Source organism: Eriocheir sinensis, chromosome 14 (assembly GCF_024679095.1).
Source record: "Eriocheir sinensis breed Jianghai 21 chromosome 14, ASM2467909v1, whole genome shotgun sequence".
Taxonomy (NCBI): Eukaryota; Metazoa; Arthropoda; class Malacostraca; order Decapoda; family Varunidae; genus Eriocheir; species Eriocheir sinensis.
In genome coordinates, this window is record NC_066522.1 from 12,037,289 (window position 1) to 12,049,795 (window position 12,507).

The window sequence follows — 12,507 nt, forward strand, 5'->3', positions numbered from 1 at the left end:
TTGATGTGAAATAAGGTCTGTTGACATAAATGTAGGCTACACCGACTATATAAAAACAATGTATCTGGTAGTAATGTTCTCTGAGACTTATGTAAATGATCATTATATATATATATATATATATATATATATATATATATATATATATATATATCTATATATATATATATATATATATATATATATATATATATATATATATATATCTATATATATATATATATATATCTCTCTCTCTCTCTCTATATATATCTATATATATATATATATATATATATATATATATATATATATATATATATATATATATATATATATATAACACTTATTTTCATGCGCCACCCAACGCCTCTAAAGGAATGCTTTCTTGTGTATAAGGAGACGCAAAGTGGTACGGGAAATACCTTGTAACGATTGCAGGACTATAAAACATGGCTAGTCTGTGTGTCGGGCAGTACATAGTCGAGAATGAAGAAAATATTGGATCATCTCGTTTCGGCTCAGTATTGTGCGATGCACTAAACCAGCCACGTACTACATATTTATATACTAGATATTCATGTAACTTCGAGGAGTGCTAAATTCTATTCCGCCACACTGAAGGGTTCTCACTGCCCGCACCGGAACAGTGAAGCGACTCGAGCGAGTTTTGAGCTGAGTCGAGTGCGTGCGTGAAGCTTCCGTTCCTCCTGCGCCAGTGAACCAGAGTCCAGAGGGCGGCTGGACACGTCTGTCTCACCTTCACACGGCAAGGTAAGGAATCTAGTCTCCAGGGTTTCCTTTATATGAAATTAAGAGCGACATAAACATGACGAGAGAGGATGCTAGGCAAACCTCATGGTGAAAGCAGTGTTGCTTATGAGGTCAGGAAACGGTGGTGCATGGAACAGATTCGAAGAAATCTCGTCCCCCATTGTGAGTTGGCTGTGTTAAGGGACGTTCACCATTATGAGAAGGCCTGTCACTCAGTTTAAGAATGGATATTAGTAATTTTTTATATGATGGGTTAGATTAAGGATTCTGGATTAGACTCCTTCGGGTAGACAGTAGGACGTGTCAGGGAGGTGAGCTACACGTACTATGCTTGCTTTGGAGTGGGTGTGTAAGGTAGGGGGTTCTCTGTATTGCCAGAAGTCCAGTGTGACACCACATGTTAAGGTTTCGGAATCTTTACATGGGTTAGAACAGGAGATACTAGGGTTAAGTGTTATAATTCTCTTTGTCAGTGTGTAAGCCCACCGTTACTTCCCGCCTTCACATCCTTCCTTCCTCCTCTGGCCTTCTCCCCCTTTGAATACCCCCTAGTTTTGATGGTTCTCGGACCCCCAAAGCTTCAGGCACCACAGTTCATTAAGGATCCTATGCAAAAACAGGTCCAACTTTTGGTAATACTTTATAAGAAGTCCGCCTCCCCCTTCGCCACTTCAGCCCCCCTTACCCCCCAAGACAAGCCTGGGGAACTATGGGGAACCGGGGTTTGGGGGGGGTTCGAGCTGCTTGATTTCACTTATTTTGTGTGGGGACCAGAGCTGGCACAGGCATTTAATTTTGAACAATAGGGATTTCCAGGGAGGGAGCAGGTGTTCAGGTTCCCCAGTTTGGAAGGCTCGAAGTGTCCATCCCGCCATTCCGCAGGCCGTCTTTGTTCGGTTGCTATTTTGGAGGTGATAGCCTGATAGGTTGCTATTCTTTGCTCACCTGATCAGTTTCCCAAGACACATTAGTCTGGCTATATGAGGAATGGCGCAGGAATAATGGGGCATCTCATATATGTGGGTGTCAGTAATTTTAGAAGTTAGGATTAGCATTAATGCATTAGCATTATGCGTGATTTTTTTTTTTTTTTGTCATATCAGTCCAACAATGTGGCTGATATATATACTGTTATATATGTAACATCACTTATTACACATGAGTTTGTAATATGACTTAACTGTGAAAATCTAACACTTTTAACTAACTGGCCCAAAAATGGAATTAAAAAGCCAAATTAGTCACATAACTTAAAAAATGTTAATATTTAAAAGATCTGGCTTTAGTGTGTTAGGACTGATCAAATTACATATATTACTACCTTAGGCAAAAGATTATTTTGTCAAGACATATTCATAATTGTGGCTTTATTTAAATAACCCAATCAGTACATTAGTAAAGACAAGGACCATAGTGAAGTGTTCTGGCCAGACTGCTGAGAGTTCTAACTATTGACGCATCTAATAGGTAATACCTACTGAGGACTTAACTCAAGGGCCAATGAGATGGAGATGAGCACCAAGGACATGTGCAGATGTACCATGCTGTGTGCTCCTAACTTACCTTCACTAGCAGAGAAGGCACATCCACAACCCTCCAATGAACAGCATGTATGGGCAATTTTGTACCTATAACCCTTAGTTCTGCCATTCTGAGCCATAACAAACATCCCATCTGACCACTACCACTTTTGGCACATAATGTTTTCCAATATTTTATTAGATCTCTGTTAAATAGTTGTCCTCACACTGAGTATAGGTCAAGCGCTGAAAGTGGACATTGTAAGGTAAACCAGACAGACCCTCAACATGCTGAGTTCAGGTTCTTTGCTTCTAAAAACCTATGCTCACCAAGGTACCCAGAGTTGCATAGAGGGGAGCTTAGCTGTCATTTTCTCTGCGTCACTGGTCAAGGTTTCACTGATAGGTAGTAGCTTAATTAGTCCTTCCCTCCTAATATCTGAGCTGCTAGAGGTGGAAATAACAATATTATTCACCAACAGACCTTGAAAATTGCATTCATTTGGAGGCCTGGTTATTGGGGTATTGATAGGGGCCTTATGGATGAGTTTGGGCAGATTCTTGAGTAATTTTCTGTTAAACATGAAAGACACTTGATTGTTTGTGATTTTGAATATAAATTTGATTAACAATCCACATTTGAAACCATTCTCCTTAGACTTTTGTGAATTGATCTTACCTACCTAGACATCTTTCCTAGACGGGTTCCACGAGAAGGGAACCCCACAAGTGCCAACACACCAGCAGAATGTATATTTGAGTAATTACTCTTAGCACTAAAACTATTAAGCCTCTGCTGGAAGGTGTGTTGATTTCACTAAGTAAAGACTAGTTATGAAATATATTTACTTTTATTTATATAAGTGAAATAAAGTATTTATATTTATATTTCTGTAAGTAAAATAATGTAATTTAGAGTTGATATGTTCTGTGACAAGAAGTGTTTAGGAACTATAGTTAAAAATGAGATCATATAAATTATATATGAGAATACATTGCTATATAAGGGTTAATATTCGTATAGTCTTTGACCGAGGTACTCTGCTAGTTTTCTCTTGAATACAGTTAAGGATGTTGACAGGATAACTGTGTCTGGCAGGCTATTCCACAAAGCAATCACTCAGACTGAGAAGTATCACCTATGTATTTCTGTATTGCTGTGGGGTAGAAATATTCTGTGTGAATTTCCACGGGTCCTAGAGGATGTCCGGAGGGAAAACAACTCAGAGGGTTGCACAGGAAAGAGGCCAATGAAAATCTTCCAGACCTTAATTATGTCAGCTCTAAGCAGTCTGCCATGCACAGAGACCCAAGGCATCCAGTTGGGAGGCATAGTCAAGATGCGAAAGTCCAATAATCTCCTTGGTCCATCGTCATTGGATTCTCTCAAGCATGTCAGTATCACCTACATACCCTGTGTGCCGTACAACTGAGCAAAATTCCAGCACAGGATGGATATGAGAGGTGAGAAGAGATTTCATAAACTCAGGCTCACAGTTAACTGTGCTCTTAAGTAAATTCGATGAAATTCCTGCAGCTTTATTTGCAAGAGAGCATACGTGGAGATGAAACTTCAATGAAGTATTCACTTGAACCCCTAAATCTGATGCAGACTGCACAATCTGTAAAGGATTTCCTCTAATATAGTAGTCAGAGTACGGGCCAAGATTTGGAGCAGATCCTCGGCAGAGCCTAAGAACATGAGTCTTGTCCAAGTTGAGCCTGAGCCCCCACGATTCCGCATGTGACACCAGAGGTCTGCATCTCTCTGCACAGAAGCAATATCTAACAATGTAAGAGAAGGCATAGTCTTATTTATCTTTTGGTATATTTTCAGATCAGCGAAAATTTTGTACAGGTACCTCTCGATTTACGCGAGTATTTCCTTGAAAAGGTCGCGTAAATCAAAAACAATGTAAATCAAACAAGAGGTAAGTTTCTATCGAAAAATAAATATTCACTTCATTCAGTGGAGAGAGAGAGAGAGAATATCCATATCACCGAGATATCCATTCAGGCACTCAGTCTCAGTCTCACTCGTGTGAGGAAGAAATGAGGGACACCATGAGCGACTGTCTAGTATTGGTACCAGTACTGAGCAGTCTGGTACCGGTACTGTACCATATAGCTGGTACTGTTAGTACCGGTACTGGTACCGGTACCTGCCCACCCCTATTGTTGAGTAGCGTGGCAGCGTGGGTACTGTATTGTTGTTCAAGTGTAAATCAAACATTTATTTGGATTTCAGACCCCGCGTTATTTTAAAAACGCTTAAACCAAACTCGCGTAAATCAAGATTTACCTGTATTTACAGGTCAGACTGTGAGCCACAAAGTTAATATAAATGAGAAAAAAGGGTTGATCAATCAGAATAATTATGTAAATCATGTGTCCCACCTTCCTCATATATTTCAGGACATTCCCTATCAATCCCATGCCCCACATAAGCTGGTCTTTTGTATCAATTTACTTTACTCCCTTCATTGTCCTGGCCCAACACTGTATGTCAAGGAAAGAGTTGTTGAATATTATAATTGGGAGTAAAAAGTGCCTGATGATGCCTGGGTATGGGCATGGAGGCTGAAGTGCCCAGCTATGGCCGCATGCAGTGACCTTTAAATCAGAAAATTTATGAAGTGGCCAAGAAAGTGGCAATTTTGACCAGATCTCAGGTTCTGAAGTGTGTATGTATATCTTGGAAATATTACTGATTACTAAAACAATATATCATTAAAAATAATAAAGTAATCCAGTTTTACCAACTCTTGAACCAGGTGCTGATAATTATTAGTGACACAAGTCTGCCCTCCTTCCTTATCAGTTTGCTCTCATAATCATTCATTCTTTCCCCTTCCTTCCAAACAAAATGACCAACCTCTTTGTTGTCACCATTTTTTGTCTTTAAAGCATATGTAGAAAGGTTTTTAAGTAACCATTTAAAAGGGAATAAATCATACCAGTGGGGAATCGAACCTGTGCTGTCTCCCTCAAACCCACTATCCATCCTTATCAGTGTCACTTCCTGTGTGAAGGTGGAGACACATTAACACCACCAAATTGTTATATCAGGGACCCAACTGAAGAAAAGTATAATAACTTGACAAAATCTCCAAAACTTAGGAGATAATCACTGAGTACCAAAGTTAATAGAGCTACCAATTTGCATGATCCTCTCACCACCACAGTAGCCTCACTATGTAGCACTGGAGTCAGTGTGACAAGTATCACTTTTTGGGGCCCACACAAGAAGCACCAGTAGTTTAGTGGTAGAATACTGCACCTTGGGGGTCAGTGGCCCTGGGTTCAAGTCCCGGCTGGTGTATTATCTTTTTCATGTGGATTTCATTCACTCAAATCAACCACCAGCTTTTTGCCGAACCTTTGTTGTGTGATGATTGAGTGAATAAGGTATGAGTGTATCACACTATCACAGGTGTTCTGGTCACCTCACCTTTCATTTTGATAAATTTTTGTTATGGTTGATATTCAGGCCATAAAAAGTGAAATTTATCACACTGAATGCGGCACATTCATAGTCCTTTATACTTGTTGGTTTTCTTTTAGACTTCAATTGTTTTGACAGCTTTATGGCTGAGAACAAGAGTAACATTTAGTTCACTTTTGTTGCCTAAAATTTACACTTTAGTTTTGATATAAGTGAAGCAGTATTCTCCCTGTCACTAAACTAGAAGTTAATCTTACGGTGTCTTCCAACAGAAATATGAAGTACGTATTTAGCCCAAAAGATAGATGTGTGATGGTGCAGGATAGGCAGTTGTCCTCATGTGCCTGTGGATAGATTGTATAAAAGATCCCCTGTGAAGGATTGTTGGCAAGGGAAAATAAAGATCATCTAAACCTGAATCCAGTGATTTTAAGTATTCAAGAATTCACAGAAAAATTATATTAAGACAGGAAAATTAGAAATGGGCTACCATGAGATCATGTTCACTATCTCTGAGATGCATCCATTCAGGAATTATTATTCTTTAAACAGTTTATCAATCAAACTATGGGGCCCAGTCTGACCAACCAGTGTGATAATTTTCTGTGGTGTTAAAAATTGGCCTTCTGTTCTTTGTATTCTATTGATCTTATTTTTATATGCTGTGTGGGCACACACACACATAACTAAATACCTGTAGTTGCTTATAAGTTTGTCTCTTCATAATGAAGTTACAAGGAATTTATGAAAGTTAACATTTTTGTGGTAAATGACTAGATTGTCATCAAATGGACATTTCCATTTCTCAGACCTATTTAGATAACCAAACTGTCTGACACTGACAGTACATATATAGGGATCCTAACTGAGGAAATATCAAAAATTAGCTTGACAAAAGTTCCAAAACTTTTAAGATACATCATAGAGTATTAAAGTTAATACATCACTTTACACAATCCTCTCACCACTACATTAGCATCACTGCAAGTGTTAGCACAGCGTAACAGACAGTGAGATAAGTATCACGTTTTGGGCCTCACATAACAAGCACCAGTAGTTTAGTGGTAGAATGCTGTACCGTGGGGGTCAGTGGCCCTGGGTTCGATTCCTGGCTGGTGTACGATTTTTTTTTTCCTGTGCATTTCAGTTTCACAAACCAACAACCAACTTTTTTGCAAACCTTTGTTGTGTGGTGATTACGGGAACAGGGCATGAGTGTATCACAGGTGTGCTAGTCACCTCACCCTTTTTTTAATTTGATAACTAACTGTAGCTTGTTTAGTTATAGTAACAGGCAGGCCATAAAGTCATATTTATCACATTGGAGGCAACACATTAATGTCCTTTATTTTTGGGTGGTTTTCAATTTTGGGGGGGCATCTTAGTGGCTCAGTTCAACAACAATTATTTAACCTTTATTGCCTAGAATATAAGTGAAACCATATTCTTTGTCAAATTCAATTTTTTTTGTTCATTAGGATTCACAGAGGTTAATAAGAAGATTGGAGTCTTAGAAATGGACTGTCATAAGATCATGCCCATCTGTCTCTGAAACATACGTATACATTCGGGAATAAATTTTTTTGAGTTAATCATTAAAGTTTTAGGGACCCAGTCTGACTAACCCATCAGTTAGTTGCTGATCAAATAATGAATGGGATAAATTTCTAATGTTTTGTAAGTTGGCTTTATTACAATCATAACTATTCACTTTGTCTGCCTACTCAATATTACCAGTTCATGTTCATCATTATATCTCGTCATATAAGTACCTTTTCTACTTATGTAGATGTAAATGTAGGTTTGTAAGTAACCATAAAAAGGGGAAAAAATACTATCATATCAGTGGGGAATTGAACCTGTGCTACTTTCCTCAGCATCACCATCCAGCCCCCTTATCAGTGTCACTTCCTGTGTGAAGGTGGATGGCGCCTCAGTATGGTTAAGGGCGTAAAATGTTGCATCATGACTACTTGCTGTAATTTCCATTTTATTTATTTCTATTTATATTCCCCTCCTTTATTTTATCTGCTTTCTACACCATATTTTATCTGTGGAGAGGTGGTTGTGGCAAGTGTAGTGGAGAAGAGCTGGCCCGTGCTTGTAACTTTGAACTTATATTGAAGATCTGTAAAAGACTGACTCCGTTGAGTTGTCAAAATGTCAGAGGTTACTTTATATGAGTACTTGGAACCCAGTTCAGTCATGAAGCTTTTTTTGTTGTGGACTCTGTTTTGATATGCATTGTGCCTAGTAGCCTGTTCATTGACGTGCCTTATATTCTTCACTCATGATGAATTTGAAAAGCAGTGGTGCGGCAGGTTTGTGTGGTAGGAAAAGGAGCACCACACACACACACACACACACACACACACACACACAGTATGAGGAAATAGGGCAAAAATAATCTTGAAGGAAAAAAAAAATCTTGGTAACAGCATTACTTTATTATCACCAGATGCATCTCTTAACTTTTGGCAGACAACTTTCCAGAAGCTTAGCTTCCAGTTTCTTTTGTTTTCATTCAGAGAAAGCAACTGAATCTTCCACCAAACCTTTGATGGAACATTAACAATAATGTGACTAGGATTATAATTTCCAAACACTCAGATCACACACAACATCCAGAAATATTGGGAAAGTTTGTCAAGGCATAAGCAGTGTGTGTGTGTGTGTGTGTGTGTGTGTGTGTGTGTGTTTACCTAGTTGTATTTACATAGTTATTGTGTGGTTATTGTGAGCTGAGGTGTGTGTGTGTGTGTGTGTTCAAATCATTATCAGAGGTGTAGGTGCTGTAGTATTTGTGTTTGTGGTAGTAATTTTCATGTGGTTGAGATGATGGTTGTGGACTGCAATCAAGTTTCCACACATGACCTCAAAAGTGATCATGTAGGGAAGAAACCATTTTTGCACACCATCCATCTTACAGGTAGCTCAAGGACAGGCTATATAACAAACACTCAGCCCTACCTAAAAACAACATTTCCTCACTATTCAGTAAAGTTATACAGCAATTCTCAAGATTTGAATCAAGATCATACCTATAGTCATAAGCACTCACAATAACCTGTTTTTAATCTTTGGTTCCTCATTCCAGAAAGTCACATACACACCATGTGTTCCAGTTCCGTTGGGAAGGAAGGGCTGTGTCCTCACTCAAAGAGAAGCAGGAGCATACCACTGTCATGCACAGCTCAATGGGGATACAACAAGGTAAAAATCAGCTGTTTCACTGTATGGCATAGAATTATGTATTTACTGATTAGACATAAAATCACCGACGCATTTTTCATTTCAACAGTGAATGAAATATTTTCATACACATGCTCTTGCATGGTGATGGTAGTCACAGCCTTTTCTAATCTTCTTTTAAGAAACAAAAGTAAGACAACTGTGCCCGTTTTGCCCCACTGAACCATTGCATATCAGGTGGTACTGATGCCCAAAGTGTAGGATAACCTACTAAATAAAAATTCCCCCCCACACAGATTGGTGGGTAGGTTGGACTCTGCAAGAATCTTTCACTTCATGTAACATAGTTTATCACTTTTTATAAATGAGCCCACTCAGTAAAACCCTAAGCCTGTGAGGTAATGACTCAAAGTCCCAAGTGTTTGTCATCATTGAAGGCTGTGGCAGCAGCCTGGAGTGTACATTTTAGTATATGCTATATATATATATACACACACACACACACACACACACACACACACACACACACACACACACACACACACACAGCCCTGGTTCACTTTAGCCACTTTAGTTTAGTTTTAGATCAATGTCTCTTTTCAATCAACCACATGCTCAATATGTTGATTCCAGCCATATAGTCACTCCTACTTTAGCAAAGAATCAGGAGCTAAAATGCTGAAACATAACTGATTTTGTTGTTCTACTGTCTTGGCCTGGTTTCAGCTAGACTACCAGGGCTGCCGCCACAACCACACGAGCAATCAGCACCTCAAAGAACAGTAAGAAGCACAGCCCTTTTACTTCAGTCTTGCTTGTATTAGGAGTAAAACATTTTAATTTTCAAGAGAAAGTGTACATCATGGATTTACAAATTATATTAATTACCACTCCACTTTTGAACATGAGGTACACAGCCTCTACGCTGCAGCGGTTAGCATCCCTGATTACAAATCTGCAGGCCTGGGTTCGAATCCCAGCCTGGGCGGTCAGCGTGCAGCCCACCCAGCTGTTCATCCTTCCTTTTGGGAACAAGTACCTGGGGAAACCTGAGGAAGGTAAACTGTGGTAACCTGAATGTTATGCTGGCCGTGTCAAGTTAAGGGTTCTCTCCCACCACAGGCTCAAAGGGCCAACCAGGTGGAGATGAGCACCATCGCCAAGCGCAACTCTAGCGTGTGCTCCCAACTTAACCTATACATTTTACACTGTACTTTTACCATATTTTTTATCCTCCTCTGTTGAAGTTACTGATTGCATTAGGAAATTAGTGGAATAAGAACTAGCATCAGAGCTAAAATATTTCCAGTTGCTTAAATAACACATTTGACTTCATCCATTTACTCACCAAAGTAGATCAAATTACCATCTGATGCAACCTTGGTAGATTAAGCAGTTACAATACACACTTGTTTTCTGGAATCTGGGAATGTGAGTGACATGAAATTAACATGTCAAATCTCTACACTATGAACTCCACAAAAGCTGAATGATCTTAGAACTGTTACATACACACTTATTCACTGATAGCATTTTCAGTAGTACAATACATGGGGCCAAAGAGATGTTTGTGATTGTGTTACTGTCTTTTCAGGAATTCATTTAAAAATGAATAAGTGCTGTGTTCACATCAGGATTCCAGTACTGTATATGCATGGTAACATTAACAATATCACAGATGCTGAAAAAGAATGTTTGCATTTCACTAAACATCTAGCATTACTTTTTACTCTATGTAATGACAATTTTTTCTTCCTGTAGGAAGTTAAGACATTCTACAAGTGTAACATGGAAAGCTTCTGAGGACTTGCTATTATAGAAAAAGACTGAAATAGTTAACGAAGGAAGAAAAAGTCAACATGTTTACCAACTAATGTTTTGCAGAAGTATACCCTTTGCAACAACACCTGGTACAGCAGTAGCTTGAGAGATGCAAGGCTACTAAGTCTTTCCAAACACCTGTCAAATGTATAAAGGTAGCACTACTAGTTGTAGTGCTGGCAGAGTATAGATGTTACACCTTAAATTAATATATGCTTCTGGAGAGGGTGTAGTTACCATCCAACCTAATAAATTATTTTTCCCTTACAGGTCAATCAGGCAAGAGACTTGTCAAACAGCATGAAATTCTTTCATATCCAGAGCCCTTATGTTCATACTGGAACACCTGGCTCCAAGTACGTAAGTGATTTTATGACATTTCTACATACACACACAGGGATGTTGATTGTGCAAGACCCATGACTAAATATATCATTTTCTATAAGCCTTTCTGTTGAATGTTTTTTTCTGACAGTGAACATTTTAAATAAATTAAATTTTGAGAAATATGAAATTTATACACTGAGTTTACACTTCTTACGTACAGCTCTTGCAACTACAATACTCAGATACATTTTTAATATGTACACGATTATTCTCCTCACTATTCAGGGTACAATATTCTCGGATTTATTTATGTAAGTGGCACAGATAACCTTGGAAATTAAGGATGTTTAAAACAAGGAACTGCATAACCACCAATACATTAAAAAAGGAAAAAATCCCTTCACAAGTCAAAATAATAATATATATTAAAAAGGTGTACTTTCCCTCTGTTACTGATGTAAAGGACATATGGTGTGGTGGAAAGTCTAGTGCACTTCATTCGTGAGCATATCCCAACATGCTATTGTGCTAAACTTGCAGATTTTGTTCTTTTTACTGGTTATCATGGTATATGTGTAGCTGGCAAAAAAGTATAGAACACCTTTTTTTTTTTTACAACAAAGGAGACAGCTCAAGGGCACAAAAAAAAAGGAAACAATAATAAAAAAAAGCCCGCAACTCGCTGCTCCTATGGGTCGACTGAATAGAATTTGAGCGAAATCTATAGACAGGGTGTTGTGTTGGTCAGGTTAGTACCAATGGCTAGGGTCTAGTCATTGGTACCCCCCTAACCAACAAAATGCCAGATTTGGATTTTGTTTAAATTCTGTTCAACAAACCCATGGGTGTTCGATACTTTTTAGACGGTTATACATTGAAGTGTCAATGAAGGAGGTTTGGTACTTGTATGTAGCACATGAAAATGACTTCAAAAATATTTCTCAATGATGGCACCCTACTACTATTTTCTTAGTTTCAATTCCATTTTTCTCCCAATTTACTTCTCATGATACTTTGTCCCTATAAAGAATGAGAAGTGTGAACTCACTATACCTCCTAGGAGTGATGGAGGAGACATGTCAGTTAAATTGTGTGAATGTATGAAGATGAGTGGCTGGTGACCAGTTAGCTGTTTCTCATGCACACACAAGCATGCATGCATGTACACACACACACACACACACACACACACACACACACACACACACACACACACACACAGCATGCATACCAGTAAGTAACAATTTTGATTAATTGTACTCTCCTTTGAATGTTCCCATAATTATTTGAGCAGCCAGTCTTCGTCATAGCATTCACTAGCTTTGCTGCCGCCTCACTAAACTGTGACTTAACATTTGTTTCCTTGATACATTCACACTTCATCTTGTTTTGCCTTAATACACTAAGATGTAACTATACAACATTAATTTCCACTGGTGCATTCACACA

General features: G+C 38.6%; 1 long non-coding RNA gene across 4 annotated transcripts; it reads left to right on the forward strand.

The window, feature by feature from the left end:
* Window positions 1-623: 623 nt before the first annotated feature.
* On the forward strand, window positions 624-12,273 carry LOC126998467 (uncharacterized). 4 transcript variants are annotated; one of them, XR_007752886.1, is made up of 3 exons: window positions 624-753; window positions 2,221-2,363; window positions 8,816-12,273. It is a non-coding gene; the product is annotated as an uncharacterized LOC126998467 (long non-coding RNA). The 4 variants fall into 4 exon arrangements; XR_007752885.1 differs by lacking the exon at window positions 2,221-2,363 and having other exon boundaries at window positions 631-753; XR_007752887.1 differs by lacking the exons at window positions 624-753; window positions 2,221-2,363 and adding an exon at window positions 6,607-7,696.
* Window positions 12,274-12,507: the final 234 nt, after the last annotated feature.